At 46.6% G+C, this 14,201-nt stretch overlaps 1 protein-coding gene across 1 annotated transcript in view; it reads left to right on the forward strand.

The window, feature by feature from the left end:
* The window catches only part of si:ch211-186j3.6 (neural-cadherin), a 666,499-nt gene that overhangs the window by 358,791 nt on the left and 293,507 nt on the right, over positions 1-14,201 (forward strand).

Consider the following 14,201-nt stretch of genomic DNA (forward strand, 5'->3'; position numbering starts at 1 on the left):
GGAAAAGGTCGATTTCTGCATAAAGTTTATTTTGGTGACAATTGCAATCCAATCATACTTTGATGGCAGGTTTGCCTGCAGCCACTTCCATGTGATGGCTTTCTTGCTCACATCCAGTAATTTATAGAGATATTTGTCTTGGGCCATGAGTTTGTTCAGGATTTTCCCCAGGTATAATGTGACAAAAGAGCAGTAACTTCTATTCGAAAAGTTTTCCTTAATTAATTAGCAATCTCTTGCCAATATGAATGAATTAGAGGGCAGTCCCAAAATATATGAAAATGGTCTGCCATTAATTTACCACACTGCCTCCAGCATTCATCTTGTCCCTGAAAATCCTGCTGTATAAATTTCATTTGTTGGCAGAACAATTGTTCATCCAATTTTGTTGTCACAAAATATCTTATTATGTTCTTCCAGCAGAATTCTCACCAGAATCTTGAGTTGGTAGTCCTAGCCTGACATTCCCAAATATCATTCCAAACTTCCAGGCCAGATACCCTCCATTATTTCTGTTTGACCTTGACAGTAGAATATATTTTTTTGAGTTTTGTAATCTATTTTATATTTTTGATGCAAGATGTTTTTTGTCTTTAGTCTTATGTGCATCAGTGAATATATTGATCAAATTAGGTTCACTATCCTCCGTTTGTTTGATTTCTTTACTTAAATAGTCTCTGACCTAGAGATATCTGAAGACATCTTTTTTTCCAAAGTTCTATGGGTTTGAAATGTGGTTAAAAGACTCCAAGCTATTACCACTAGCCATTGTGCAGTAAGCTCTTACACCATTATGTGCCCACTGCCTAAATTGCATGTCTAGACCAGACAGTGAAACCTTTTGCAGGTGTAAAACCCTAACCTAAGGGCTACCTTGTTCCATTAGTTTGGTTTATCTAGATAAGAATCCTGGTGTTGTGAATTGCCTAATATAGACTGCCGGTAATTCGAATTGCATTAATTCCAAATCTTTGTTTGTTTGAGTAGTCCAGATTGCACCAGCATGCCAATGGTTTTAGCTGGGCAGCAGTGAAATGATCCTCAATGCATAGAAGGGAGAATCTGCCCTTATATTTAGATGATTGCAGGGTCCTGTATTTACTGTTTCACACAAATCTTGAGATCATCCTATTCCATTCACTAAAATGTTTAGGGAGAACTGCAACAGGAAGTGACTGGAATAGGTACAGAAACTGGGAAAATAGATTAATTTTTATCATATCAATTTGGTTTGACATGTCTAGTAGTATGGCGGCATGGTGGCATAGTGGTTAGCGTGGTTACCTCACAGCAAGAAGGTCCTGGATTTGAGCCCCAGGGTGTTAGGGCTCGGTCTGTTGACCAACCTGGCAACCAGCAATGAGAGCGGGGGAGGGGCGCGTCTGAAACACCTGCAGCCTGCCTACTCGTTTACCACTCTAGTATAAGTTTGTTTGCTTTCCAGAACTCGTCGCGAGTTCGTCCTGAACAGTCCCGTGAGTAAATTCTTCGTCTCGAGTTTTGTGACATTTCTGTGTCTCCCGGTGGAGTACAGATTGTAGTATTCTCCGTGTTTTTGCTTGTTTGATTATTCCCTTGTGTCAGTTCTCCTTGAGAGCTTGTTCGGAGAAGAACTCTCTTTGTGTTTTCCCCATTGGATTTTCCCATCGTGATTTTCTAGTTGAGATCAAGTTTTTGATATTCTAATTTCTCCCCTCTCACTGTGGATCTTATTACTCGGTTGGACTTCTACCTTAAAGGAGCAGTTTGTGTTTTTTCCCCTTTCGGACTTTAAAGGAGCAGTTTGTGTTTTTTCCCTTTCGGACTTTAAAGGAGCAGTTTACGTTTTTTCCCTTTCGGACTTTAAAGGAGCAGTTTACTTTTTTCCCTTTTCGGATTAAGGGGGCAGTTTACGTTTTCCCATTTTTAAGAAGCTATTCTCAAGTTCCGCCTGAAGCGCCTCCCCCTTCTGTCCAGGCCCGGCCGGCTCTCCTCTACGAGTCCTGCCAGGTTGGTGCTTTACTTTGTCTTGTGTTGTCGCTATTGGGTTCGTTCTACAAACCTTAACAGTACGAACTCGCCTTCACTATGAACCCAGACAACCCAGACGCCAATCCTGTCCAGGCTGCTCTCTATAAGCAGATTCAGCTTACAGCCTCCCACGGCCAGCAACTACAAGAGGCCGCTGTTGCCATGCAGGGCCTCCGGGCTCAGGTGCAACCCCTCCAGGCTTCGGTGGATTCTCTTTCGGCCCAGCAAGCGGCGCTCGCGAGCCAACAAGAGGAGGTTCTTAAGCAGTTGCAAACTCTCACAGCGGCTATCACCATCCAGCCAGCTGTCCTACCAGTTCCGGCCGCCCCTCCTCCAGCAGTGCCCGCAGCCGTTGCCTTAGACAATCCTACCGTTTATGTTTCGGATTTCCGGGAGCCCAGTATCTCCAATCCCAGGCCTTTTGATGGCAACTTTGAGACCTGTGCCACGTTCATCATGCAGTGTGAGCTTGTCTTCGCCCACCATTCCAGGGGGTTCACCACAGATGCTGCAAAAGTTGCTTACGTGACTAACCTGCTGACTGGCCGCGCTGCTCAGTGGGCCACTGCTTCCTGGTCCATGGGGGCCAGTTTCTGCTCTTCCTACGATGACTTTGTGGCTGAGCTTCGGAAGGTATTCCATCATCCAGTGTACGGTCAGGATCCGGGTGTCCGATTGAGCAGGATCCAGCAGGGCAGTGGCAGTGTCACTGACTACTCAGTCGAGTTCAGGCTGGCTGCAGCTGAGAGTGGCTGGAACGACCAGTCACTTCGGGTAACCTTCCGTAGGGGCCTCAGCGATGCCGTCAAGGATCAGCTAGCCACCCGGGAGGATCCTACCTCTCTCGACGACCTTATCAGCCTTGCCATCCGCATCGATGGACGTCTCCGCGAGAGAAGGCGCGAGCGAGGTCTACGGGGAACCGTTTCTACCTCTCAGCCATCCAGAGCTTCCGAAGGGGGCTCTTCTTCGTCGCACTCCACTTCCCCTGTGGCAAGCCTCTCCTCCTCCCAGACAGTGACAGAGGAGGAACCTATGCAGCTTGGGCGTACACGACTGACTCCCGCTGAACGTGAGGCCCGGTTCAAGGCAGGTCTCTGTCTTTACTGCGGTCTTAAGGGACACCGGATCAGCGAGTGTCCTACGCGGCCAAAAGATTAGGCTCACTGGGACCCCGGGAGATCCTAGTGAGCCGTCTTTCCTGTTCCCGCCATCCTGCTCCGGCTAACCATCTTGTGAGCGTTACCCTGGCTTGGGCAGACCAGCGGCTCACTGTAGGCGCACTCATCGATTCGGGAGCTGATGGGTGTTTCTTGGACTCTACGTTTGCTGCTCAAGCTAACATTCCATGTGAGGAATTGGAGAGGCCAATAGAGGCCTTTGCTCTGGATGAGCGCCGCCTGGCCAGTGTTACCCGACAGTCCTGTCCCGTGTCTCTCACTATTGCTGGAAACCATGTGGAGAGCCTTCAGTTCTTCGTCATCCAGTCTCCCTTAGTTCCTGTGATCTTGGGGCGTCCCTGGTTGGCTCAGCATGAGCCACACATTGCTTGGTCGTCTGGTAACATTTTGGAGTGGAGCTCCTCCTGTCACGCCCGGTGTCTTCAGGCCGCACCTGGTCCAGCAGTCCAGACTGTTCCGATTGCCCCTCCTCCCGATCTTTCCTCTGTTCCTCCCGAGTATCATGATCTCGGGGAGGTCTTCAGCAAGACGCGGGCTCAGTCTCTCCCTCCGCATCGGCCATATGATTGTGCTATCAACCTCCGTCCTGGGGCCTCTCTCCCTAGCAGTCGTCTTTACAGCCTTTCCATCCCCGAGAAGGCTGCTATGGACGATTACATTTCAGAATCGTTGGCGGCAGGGCTCATCCGACCCTCATCCTCCCAGGTGGCAGCTGGTTTCTTTTTCGTTAAGAAGAAGGATGGTGGTCTCCGACCCTGCATTGATTATCGCCAACTCAACGACATCACCATCAAGAATAAATACCCCCTGCCTCTGATGAGCTCCACCCTCGAACCCCTGACCCAGGCGACTGTCTTCACTAAGCTGGATCTCCGGAACGCCTACCATCTCGTTCGGATCCGGAAAGGGGACGAGTGGAAGACAGCCTTTAAGACTCCCCATGGTCATTATGAGTACCTGGTAATGCCGTTCGGCCTCACCAACGCCCCGGCGGTGTTCCAGGCACTCATGAATGACATCCTTCGCGACATGCTCGACCAATTCGTTGTCGTCTACCTTGATGACATCCTCATCTTCTCCAGGTCCCTCGAGGAGCATGTCCAGCACGTGCGGCAGGTTCTCGAACGCCTCCTTCGTAACCGGCTGTTCGTCAAGGCTGAGAAATGCCTGTTCCATTCTGAGTCAGTGGACTACTTAGGTTTTATCGTGGAGGGAGGCAAGACTCGAGCTGATCCTCGCAAGATCAAAGCGGTGGTGGAATGGCCGGATCCTAAGTCACGTAAGGAACTGCAGAGCTTCCTCGGGTTCGCGAACTTTTACAGGAGGTTCGTCCGAAACTACAGCTCTGTAGCAGAACCCCTCACCCGTCTAACCTCCCCCTCTCAGCCGTTCGTCTGGTCCCCAGCTGCTCGCTCTGCATTTCTGTCGCTCAAGGAGAGGTTCACCAGTGCCCCCGTCCTACTCCATCCCGATCCCAAGAGGCAGTTCATAGTTGAGGTGGACGCTTCGGACACCGGATTGGGGGCTGTGCTCTCCCAACGATCAGAGGCCGACCAGAAGGTTCATCCTTGCGCGTTCTTCTCCCGCCGGTTCCTTCCCGCCGAGGAGAACTACGATGTTGGTAATCGGGAGCTTCTCGCTGTAGTGGCTGCACTTGAGGAATGGCGCCATTGGCTGGAGGGGGCAGAGCATCCATTTACCATCTGGACTGATCATAAGAACCTGACGTTCATCCGGGCAACCAAACGTCTCAATGGTCGGCAGGCACGGTGGGCCAGCTTCCTCAGTCGGTTCGACTTCACACTGACTTATCGTCCTGGCTCCCGCAACACCAAGGCAGATGCTCTGTCTCGTCAACACCTTAAGGAACCTGTAACGGTGGAACCAAGTCCCGTCCTCCCTGAGACCAAGGTCGTTGGCGTGGTGACCTGGGGCCTTGAAACGGTGGTCAAGCGCGCCTTGCGCTCCAGTCCAGCCCCGAGCAACGTGCCGCCTCGCCGACTGTTTGTTCCGGACTCAGTGAGGTCTCGGGTCCTCAAATGGGGCCACACCAGTCAGCTCGCTTACCACCCTGGAGTCCACCGCACTTTCACTTTCATAGCTCGACGGTTCTGGTGGCCCACTATGAGGAGGGACGTCAAGGAGTTCGTCATGGCCTGCACCATCTGTGCCCGCAGCAAGGCCTCTCACCAGGCACCGGCTGGTCTGCTGCAGCCCCTTCCTATTCCCAGTCGGCCCTGGTCCCATGTGGCGTTGGATTTTGTCTCTGGACTTCCTCCGTCTCAGGGCAACACAGTGATCCTGACGGTGGTGGATCGCTTCAGCAAGGGTGTTCACCTGGTGGCTTTGCCTAAGCTTCCTTCTGCTTCAGAAACCGCTGACCTCCTGATGAGCCACGTCTTCCGTTTGCATGGACTTCCCAAGGACATTGTGTCAGACAGAGGGCCCCAGTTTGTTTCCCGTGTGTGGCGTGCTTTCTGCAAGGGGTTGGGCGCCTCGGTCAGCCTTTCGTCGGGATATCATCCGCAGACTAACGGACAGACTGAGAGGATGAACCAGAGTGTGGAATCTGCTCTCCGTTGCGTCGCTGCCAAGAAGCCAACCTCCTGGAGTCAGTTTCTCCCCTGGGTCGAGTATGCGGTCAACTCCCTGGTCAGCTCCGCCACCGGCCTCTCGCCCTTTGAGGCATCCCTGGGTTACCAGCCGCCCGTCTTCTCTGCACAGGAGTCCGAAGTGGAGGTTCCCTCCGTGCAGACTCATCTGGACCGCTGTCGTCGTGTCTGGGAGATCACCAGGGCTGCGCTGCTCCGTGCTACGGAACGTGCCAGACGAGGAGCTAACCGTCGCCGATCCACAGCACCAGCTTACCAACCCGGACAGAGAGTCTGGCTGTCCACCAAGGATCTCCCCCTTCAGTCCTCTGCCAAGAAGCTGAATCCCCGGTTCGTTGGACCCTTCGAGATCCAGGAAGTACCCAGTCCTGCAGTTGTGCGTCTTAAGCTCCCGGCCTCCATGAAGATCCATCCGGTTTTTCATGTGTCCCGAGTAAAGCCTGTCTCCGAGAGCCCCCTTATGCCTCCGGCCCCAGCTCCGCCTCCCCCTGAGATTGTGGATGGGCATCCAAAGTGGAAGGTCCGTCGGCTGAGGGACGTCCGACGCAGGGGACGGGGGTTCCAGTATTTGGTTGACTGGGAGGGCTATGGGGTGGAGGAACGAAGCTGGGTATCCCGCCAGCTCATCATGGACCCTGGTCTGCTCGCTGAGTTCTATCGCCGTCACCCTGACAAGCCTGGCAGGTCGCCTGGTGGCTCCCGTAGAGGGGGGGGTACTGTTAGGGCTCGGTCTGTTGACCAACCTGGCAACCAGCAATGAGAGCGGGGGAGGGGCGCGTCTGAAACACCTGCAGCCTGCCTACTCGTTTACCACTCTAGTATAAGTTTGTTTGCTTTCCAGAACTCGTCGCGAGTTCGTCCTGAACAGTCCCGTGAGTAAATTCTTCGTCTCGAGTTTTGTGACATTTCTGTGTCTCCCGGTGGAGTACAGATTGTAGTATTCTCCGTGTTTTTGCTTGTTTGATTATTCCCTTGTGTCAGTTCTCCTTGAGAGCTTGTTCGGAGAAGAACTCTCTTTGTGTTTTCCCCATTGGATTTTCCCATCGTGATTTTCTAGTTGAGATCAAGTTTTTGATATTCTAATTTCTCCCCTCTCACTGTGGATCTTATTACTCGGTTGGACTTCTACCTTAAAGGAGCAGTTTGTGTTTTTTCCCCTTTCGGACTTTAAAGGAGCAGTTTGTGTTTTTTCCCTTTCGGACTTTAAAGGAGCAGTTTACGTTTTTTCCCTTTCGGACTTTAAAGGAGCAGTTTACTTTTTTCCCTTTTCGGATTAAGGGGGCAGTTTACGTTTTCCCATTTTTAAGAAGCTATTCTCAAGTTCCGCCTGAAGCGCCTCCCCCTTCTGTCCAGGCCCGGCCGGCTCTCCTCTACGAGTCCTGCCAGGTTGGTGCTTTACTTTGTCTTGTGTTGTCGCTATTGGGTTCGTTCTACAAACCTTAACACAGGGTAGTCCAACCTTGGGGGTCGTCCTGTGTATGGAGTTTGCATGTTCTCCCTGTGTCTGCGTGTGGGTTTCCTCCGAGTGCCCTGGTTTCCTCCCACAGTCCAAAGACATGTAGGTCAGGTGAATCGGCCATACTAAATTGCCCTAAGGTATGAATGTGTGGGCGGGGGGCCCTGTGTGATGGCCAAGTGTCCTGTTCAGGGTGTCGCCCCACCTGCCACCCAATGACTGCTCGGTTAGGCTCCAGCACTCCCGCAACCCTGAGAGCAGGATACACGGTTCGGATAATGGATGGATGGATGTCTAGTGGTGGCAATACAGTCCTCTGTCTAGGTCAAGTCAAGTCAATTTATTTGTATAAGCCAATATCACAAATTAAAATTTTTCCTCAGGGGGCTTTACAGCAATACTACATCCTGTCCTGAGACCCTCACATTGGATAAGAAGAAGAAGAAAGTGACTTTATTTTGTATTTTTAAAACAAATTGTATTCTTACTACGAATTTGTCTTCTGCATTTAACCTGTCCTACTTTACGTGGGAGTGGGAAGCTGTTCTTCTTTCCATTGCCTTGGTCAGGGGCACAGAAAGGAGTATTAATCCTAACATGCATGTCTTTTTTTGATGGTGGGACGAAACCAGAGCACCCAGACGAAATATATGCAGACACGGGGAGAACATTCAAACTCCACACAGAAAGGATCTGGGACGGCCTGGGGTTTGAACCCAGGACCTTCTTGCTGTGAGGCAACAGTACTAACCACTGGACCACCATGCCATACCGAGCAACTTAACCTGTGTCCATCTGTGATTGAGATAAAAAAATAATTCAGTCTGGTATATTGTGTGGCGAGTGGAGTAGTAAGTAAATGTTCTGTCTCAATGAATTTACCTAACACTGGTTTGCTGACAAGAGTATAGAATATTGATTATTGCAACTGTTTTCTTCTCTCACATGTCTTGCTCTCTTTCTGAATGTCTTTCCCTGTCTCTTTTCCCATGGATGTGAATGGTGTGATGCCAGTCTCCCCTGTGTGCACGTGTAGTCTGTCCTCCTGCCAGGTCTCCATGGTGATGGTGATTGCCACCTGGATGCTGCTTGGCATTTCCCTCATCACATTCTTTATATATCTTATAAATCCATATTTTGTTATCCTGTTTAATATTGTATCCTTCTCTCTGATGTGTGACTAATGTCTTTTCTTGTCTCTTCCCCCATGTGTGAATGGTGTGATGTGAGTCTCCCCTGTGTGCATGTGTAGTCTGTCCTCCTATCAGGTCTACATGGTGATGGTGGTCATGTGGCGCAGGTCCTGGGCTGTTCTGGTGGCATCTGGACACTGCTTGGCATCTCCCTCATCACACGCTTAATATATATTATAATTCCATCATAATTCTAGTATCCTCTTTCTATGTTGTATCCTGTAATTTGTGTTCTATTCTTGTACACACAACAACTATTGCACATATGTCTGTCTTGGGAGAGAAATCCCTCCTCTGTAGAGGTTTCATCCTATTTTTTCTCCCTGTTTTTTTGTTGTTTTTTTTTTTTTAGGGAGCTATTCGTTATCCGATGCAAGGGTCTAAGCACAGGATATTGCTGTAAAGCCCACTTAGGCAAATTGTAATTTGTGATATTGGGCAATACAAATAAAATTGACTTGACTTGACTAAATTGCTTATCTGTGCAGTGTAGTTACTTTCCGTACATCTATCATGTTAGATCCCTTCAACAATGTCAGTATGATCAATGAATTTTGGTTTTCCCTCTTGTGCAAGTTTGGAGAGTCAAGTTTAGCTTGTATTTTAATATTCCAATCTCCCCCACAGATTAAAGTTCCTGATGACTCTTGGATTAATAAATTGAATATATATATATATTTTGTAAATGATCTGTCATGACTTGGTGGCATATATATACTTTAAATAAAGTAACTTCTTTATGGTGCAGAGGACTTGGTGGTTCAGTGGTTAGTGCGCTGCTGCAACATTGACGAGGTTGTGGGTTCTAGACCAGTGTTTTTGGGCGGCATGGTGGTGCAGTGGTTAGCGCGGTCGCCTCACAGTAAGAAGGTCTTGAGTTTGAGCCCTGAGGTAGTCCAACCTTGGGGGTCGTCCCGGGTCATCCTGTGTGGAGTTTGCATGTTCTCCCCGTGTTTGCGTGGGTTTCCTCCCACAGTCCAAAGACATGTAGGTCAGGTGAATCGGCCATACTAAATTGTCGCTAGGATGAATGTGTGTGTGTGTGTGTGTGTGTGTGTGTGTGTGTATGTCAGCCCTGTGTGACAGTCTGGCAGCCTGTCCAGGGTGTCTCCCCGCCTGCCACCCAATGACTGCAGGGTTAGGCTCCAGCATCCCCGTAACCCTGAGAGAAGGATAAGCGGTTCAGAAAATGGATGGATGGATGGAACTTCTTTATGGTCCATCTTGCCTTTACTTGAATATAACAACCTTCGTTATCTTTAATTTGAGCAATTAGTTGAAACTTTACCTTGCTAGGGAGTAAAGCTGGACCCAAATACCTGAGTTTTCGGATACTCGTTCATTGGGCAGGTAATCAGTTTCAATTTTGGGATTCGGATATTTTTTAGTTTTTTTTTTTTTTTTTTTTTTTTTGCTTAATGTAAGATATCAATAAAGGGAAACTGCAAAATAACATTTGTCAGCCCATTATTCTTGTACTATATTTATACTTTTTAATTGCACTGTTAAAATGTGGAAATATATACCATCTCAGCTGCGGTGCCTGACATCCCCCTCGCTCACAGCAGTGACATCACGTTTCAATTCACCTTGGCCGTTAAAGGGAAAATATAATGCTGAAGACTTCAGCTGTGTGGCAACACTTTAAATTGAGCGATGACAAGGCAGTGTGCCAAATATGCAATTTGAAACTGGCCTACCATGGTGGCACAACAAGATGATGAATCACCTGAATGCTGTAAGTAGTAGGTTATTCTTATATGGTGTAAAAAAACTGAGACTATACTAGCTAACAAACTTAGCTTAGCTCATGTCCGTTTTCCAGTCAAGCTGATTTTATCCGCCATTTAAACAGTTTACACATGATAAAACGTGAACGTACTTTGCTTGGAAAAATAGTTGCGGCTGATCCGAATAGTTAAAATAAAACATGAGGAGTGATGTGGGAACATCTGGGGCTAAGGCACTGGTTCTCAAACTTTTTCTGTCATGCCCCCCGCTGGAGGAAGAAAAATGTTCATGCCCCCGCCCCAACAAAATGCTGTTTCACAGTGCTTTCTCGGTCTTTGTCTCAGATTCAGAGCTTATTATAATGAGCATTTATGTAGATCTATAATGTATCCATGATAAAAAAAATTGTCACAAGCTGTTATGTCACAAAAAGTGCATCGATAGGACCTTATTCAACCAAATCATTAACATCAATAACATTTGTCAGCCCATTATTCTTGTACTACATTTATACTTTTTAATTGCATTGTTAAAATGTGGAAATATATACCATCTCAGCTGCGGCGCTTGACATCCCTCTCGCTCGCAGTAGTGGCATCACGTTTCAATTCACCTTGGCTGTTAAAGGGAAAACATAATGCTGAAGACTTCAGCTGTGTGGCAACACTTTAAATTGAGCAATGACAAGGCAGTGTGCCAAACATGCAATTTGAAACTGGCCTACCACGGTAGCACAACAAGATGCCCAAGAAATGGTATTCGGGACAGCTCTACTAGGGAGTTGAATGGCCACTCCTCTCTTACGCCCTGATTTTGTGGGAGGAATAAAATGTATTCATAAACCCCATCTTAATTTTTCATAATCTGAGTTGGAGATGTGTCTCTTGCCAAAAAAAAAATCACTTGAATATGTTCCCTTTTCCTTTTAACAATAACTTTGCTTCTTTTCACTGGATTATGTAACTCACTCATTATTATCACTGTATATTCCTAATCGTGCATTTACTTAGTTTCTTTCTGTCTTTGATGGCCCATTTCAACTTGAAACATATTACCTTTGAACTAGAATATAAACAGCTATGAAAATATGACCAAAAAAAAAAAACAACAACAACAACAACACAATGAATGTAAAATAAATTAACTTCCATAACCGGAGAACAAGTATGCTCCTTAAATTTGAGGGGAAGACCTGGTTTAAAGTAAAGGCCCCTATTTGCAGCAAGTAGTATGATTGCTCCTAAGGACCCTGACACACCAGGCTGACGGTCGGTCAATGTCAGGCCATCGGTGAGCATCTGTGATCCTAGTTTTTGTGGTGTGTCCCGCACTGTCGGCACTAGTCGGACCCCTGCCGACAGCTTTTCGACCAATTCATGTTGAATCGGTGGAGGCCGTTGGTGAGAATGATCACTCTGATTGGGTGTTTAGCTTAGCAAATCAGTGCAGAACGTACACAATAGCTGGCCATCAGCTGTAGTCTTTGCAGTGTGTTCAAGTGCTATTTTTGGCCCAGACGGCAGGCTACGTGAGATGACGCAACAGTCGGCCTTCATCGCCACTAGTCGGTTTGGTGTGTCTGGGCCCTTAAACTGCAGCAAATAGCATTCTACTCCCCCAGTTTCATGATACCATCTTATTTTGAGTTAAAAGTAGTCAATATGTTCATTCAAAAAGAGAGGGAGAAGAGGATAAAAGCTACATCAGAACATTCCCAGATTATCTGACCCCCTGTTGTAGCTGAATGGGGTCAGCCCTACTCTCATTGTTGTTGAGATCAGGTCTCCTAAGGTCCTGCAGCAGAAAGTTTGCAGCTTCTGTTGTATCTGCTCCGGGTGGGATGCTTGCTGATGATGCTTGTCTCCGACTTTCTTCCATGCCGTCTTAATGTGGTTTTGGAGTTGAAGTTTTTTTTTTCGTTTTTTTTTTTTATCCTAGGTGATGGGAAATACTTTTTTATGAAGGTCATCTGCAGCCCCTCTTGTGTCATTGTCAATCCTAGGTCAGCTATCCAGAAACACCTACCTTAAGCTTGGCGGGTGGCTGAGTCTGAAACTGCACACCTCTCTCCTTGAGTATTCTTATTCCGGCATACTCTCTTCTCTTCCTCACTATTTCGTAGTCGTGGTCCAAGTAGACTCTTTTGTCTTTGTAAAAACACTTTTTCCAGGCAGTGGACAGAACCTGTTCTTGGGTTTTGTACTCCAGAAGGTTTATCATTATGGATTTTGGCGGAGCCTCCCGGGGTGGACGAGGGCACAGAGCTCTGTGGCAGCATTGTATTTTCAGTTTGGTCTTGTCCAGTGTACTCAGCTCTGGCTTCAGAAATGCAAATGTTTCATTGCGATCGTCATTCCAAGTCTGTCACTTTTGTTTGCATGGATTGCTCTGCCTGTTTCATTTGTCGGAGCACCACTTCAAGTTCCAAGTTGCACTCCTCTATTTCTATTTAAGTTTGGATCTACTAACAGTGAAACCAAGATCTTTGGTATGGGTCCAGTTTCTTCGGTTTTGTGTGATCACAGTTATCCATTTTATTCAGGTGCCAGTGCATTTCGACATTTATAGGATGGAACATGAGCTGTGTCACCATATTTTTTGTGGGATCAAACATGACGTTTAAAGCACCTTGAAAAGTTATTGTTTTCTAAGTTAAAAAGAAAAACTAAAAACTAAAAGGTAATCGAAAAGTGGTTCAAATCGCTATCTTTCTATTGCCCTCCCTCTCTTTTTCTCTTTCTCTCTGAACTCTGTCAGCATAGGAGCTTCGCTAAAGTACCTAGGGAGATGGAGAAAGCTTTTAAAAAGGCTCAACGGGGGGAAAAAGCTCCCATTTTCTCTTCATTTGTTTGTTTGTTTTTATCTGTTGTTCAACTCCCTGCACTGTTACTCTCATCCTCTGGGTCTCTAAACACAAACAAATGAGAGAGAGAGAGTGAAGACACACACATATATCCCCTAATGTCTCATTTGAAATGCCAGCAGACAGTACAAAACGATATGGATTAGAGTATTCTCTTCTTCCCTTCCTTTACTTTCATCTCGCTAATAAGCTGTGAATCCCATCTTGTCTTCTGAGGTTTCTCCTTTCCTCTTCATATTAGTGTGAGGGGTGGTGGATAGCATGGCGATTGAGATGCAGACCTAGCTTCTACCAGTAATTGCATTGAGGTCGGAGCATTTTGTTGATCAGTGTCTAATAGAATTTATTAAAATTGCTTTGCAGAGCCAAAAAAAAGATTAAATGAAGCAGGGAGGAACTTTGGAGATTGAGCAGGAATGCTTTGCAGTACATTTTGAGGTCTCGTCCCATAAAGAGAATTATATATTTCAATGAAAAATAATTAAGCGGATCGTTATTTGAAGGGGATTTGTGGTTGTATTGTGTAAGCATTCAGGTAATCCTCACTTACTTTTAGCACAGCCACTTTGAAGTAGCTTGCAATCAAATGGCTTTGAACTAATTGCCTAATGTGTAAGAGACATTCGATGTATTAACGCTATAATAATGAAAAAAAACATATTTGTACTCTTTGGTTTTAATCCTTGGGAAATAAGGGTAATACTGACTACCAAAAATATCAGCTTTCTAAATTGCCAAAAAATGGCAATTTTTTATAAAGCAAAAGTGTTATCTTCTGTTTCAAGTGTTGTAAGAAGCATATATCATAATAATGGGTCTTCCTGGAAAACAAATTATTATTTTCCTCTGTATGGTTCTGTGTGGTTTATTTACCATACCAGTTAAATATTTTTTTAATCAAATATTTTATAAAGTGTTTTCTTGACACAGGTTAAATGTACAGTAGTACAGTTAGCTGTGCAAGAAGTCACAAAGGTGATTAAAATTACAAACTTTATTCTTCTCTGTCAGTTGAAATATCTCATGCTCTCAAACTGTCTGCCTACACACACAATGGCAGACAAACACACACACATAGCGGAAGACAAACGCACACAATGGCAGACAAACATGCACAAGCACACACACAATAGCAGACAAACCTATACATAAGCA

This window comes from Lampris incognitus, chromosome 4 (assembly GCF_029633865.1).
Source record: "Lampris incognitus isolate fLamInc1 chromosome 4, fLamInc1.hap2, whole genome shotgun sequence".
NCBI classification, from domain to species: domain Eukaryota; kingdom Metazoa; phylum Chordata; class Actinopteri; order Lampriformes; family Lampridae; genus Lampris; species Lampris incognitus.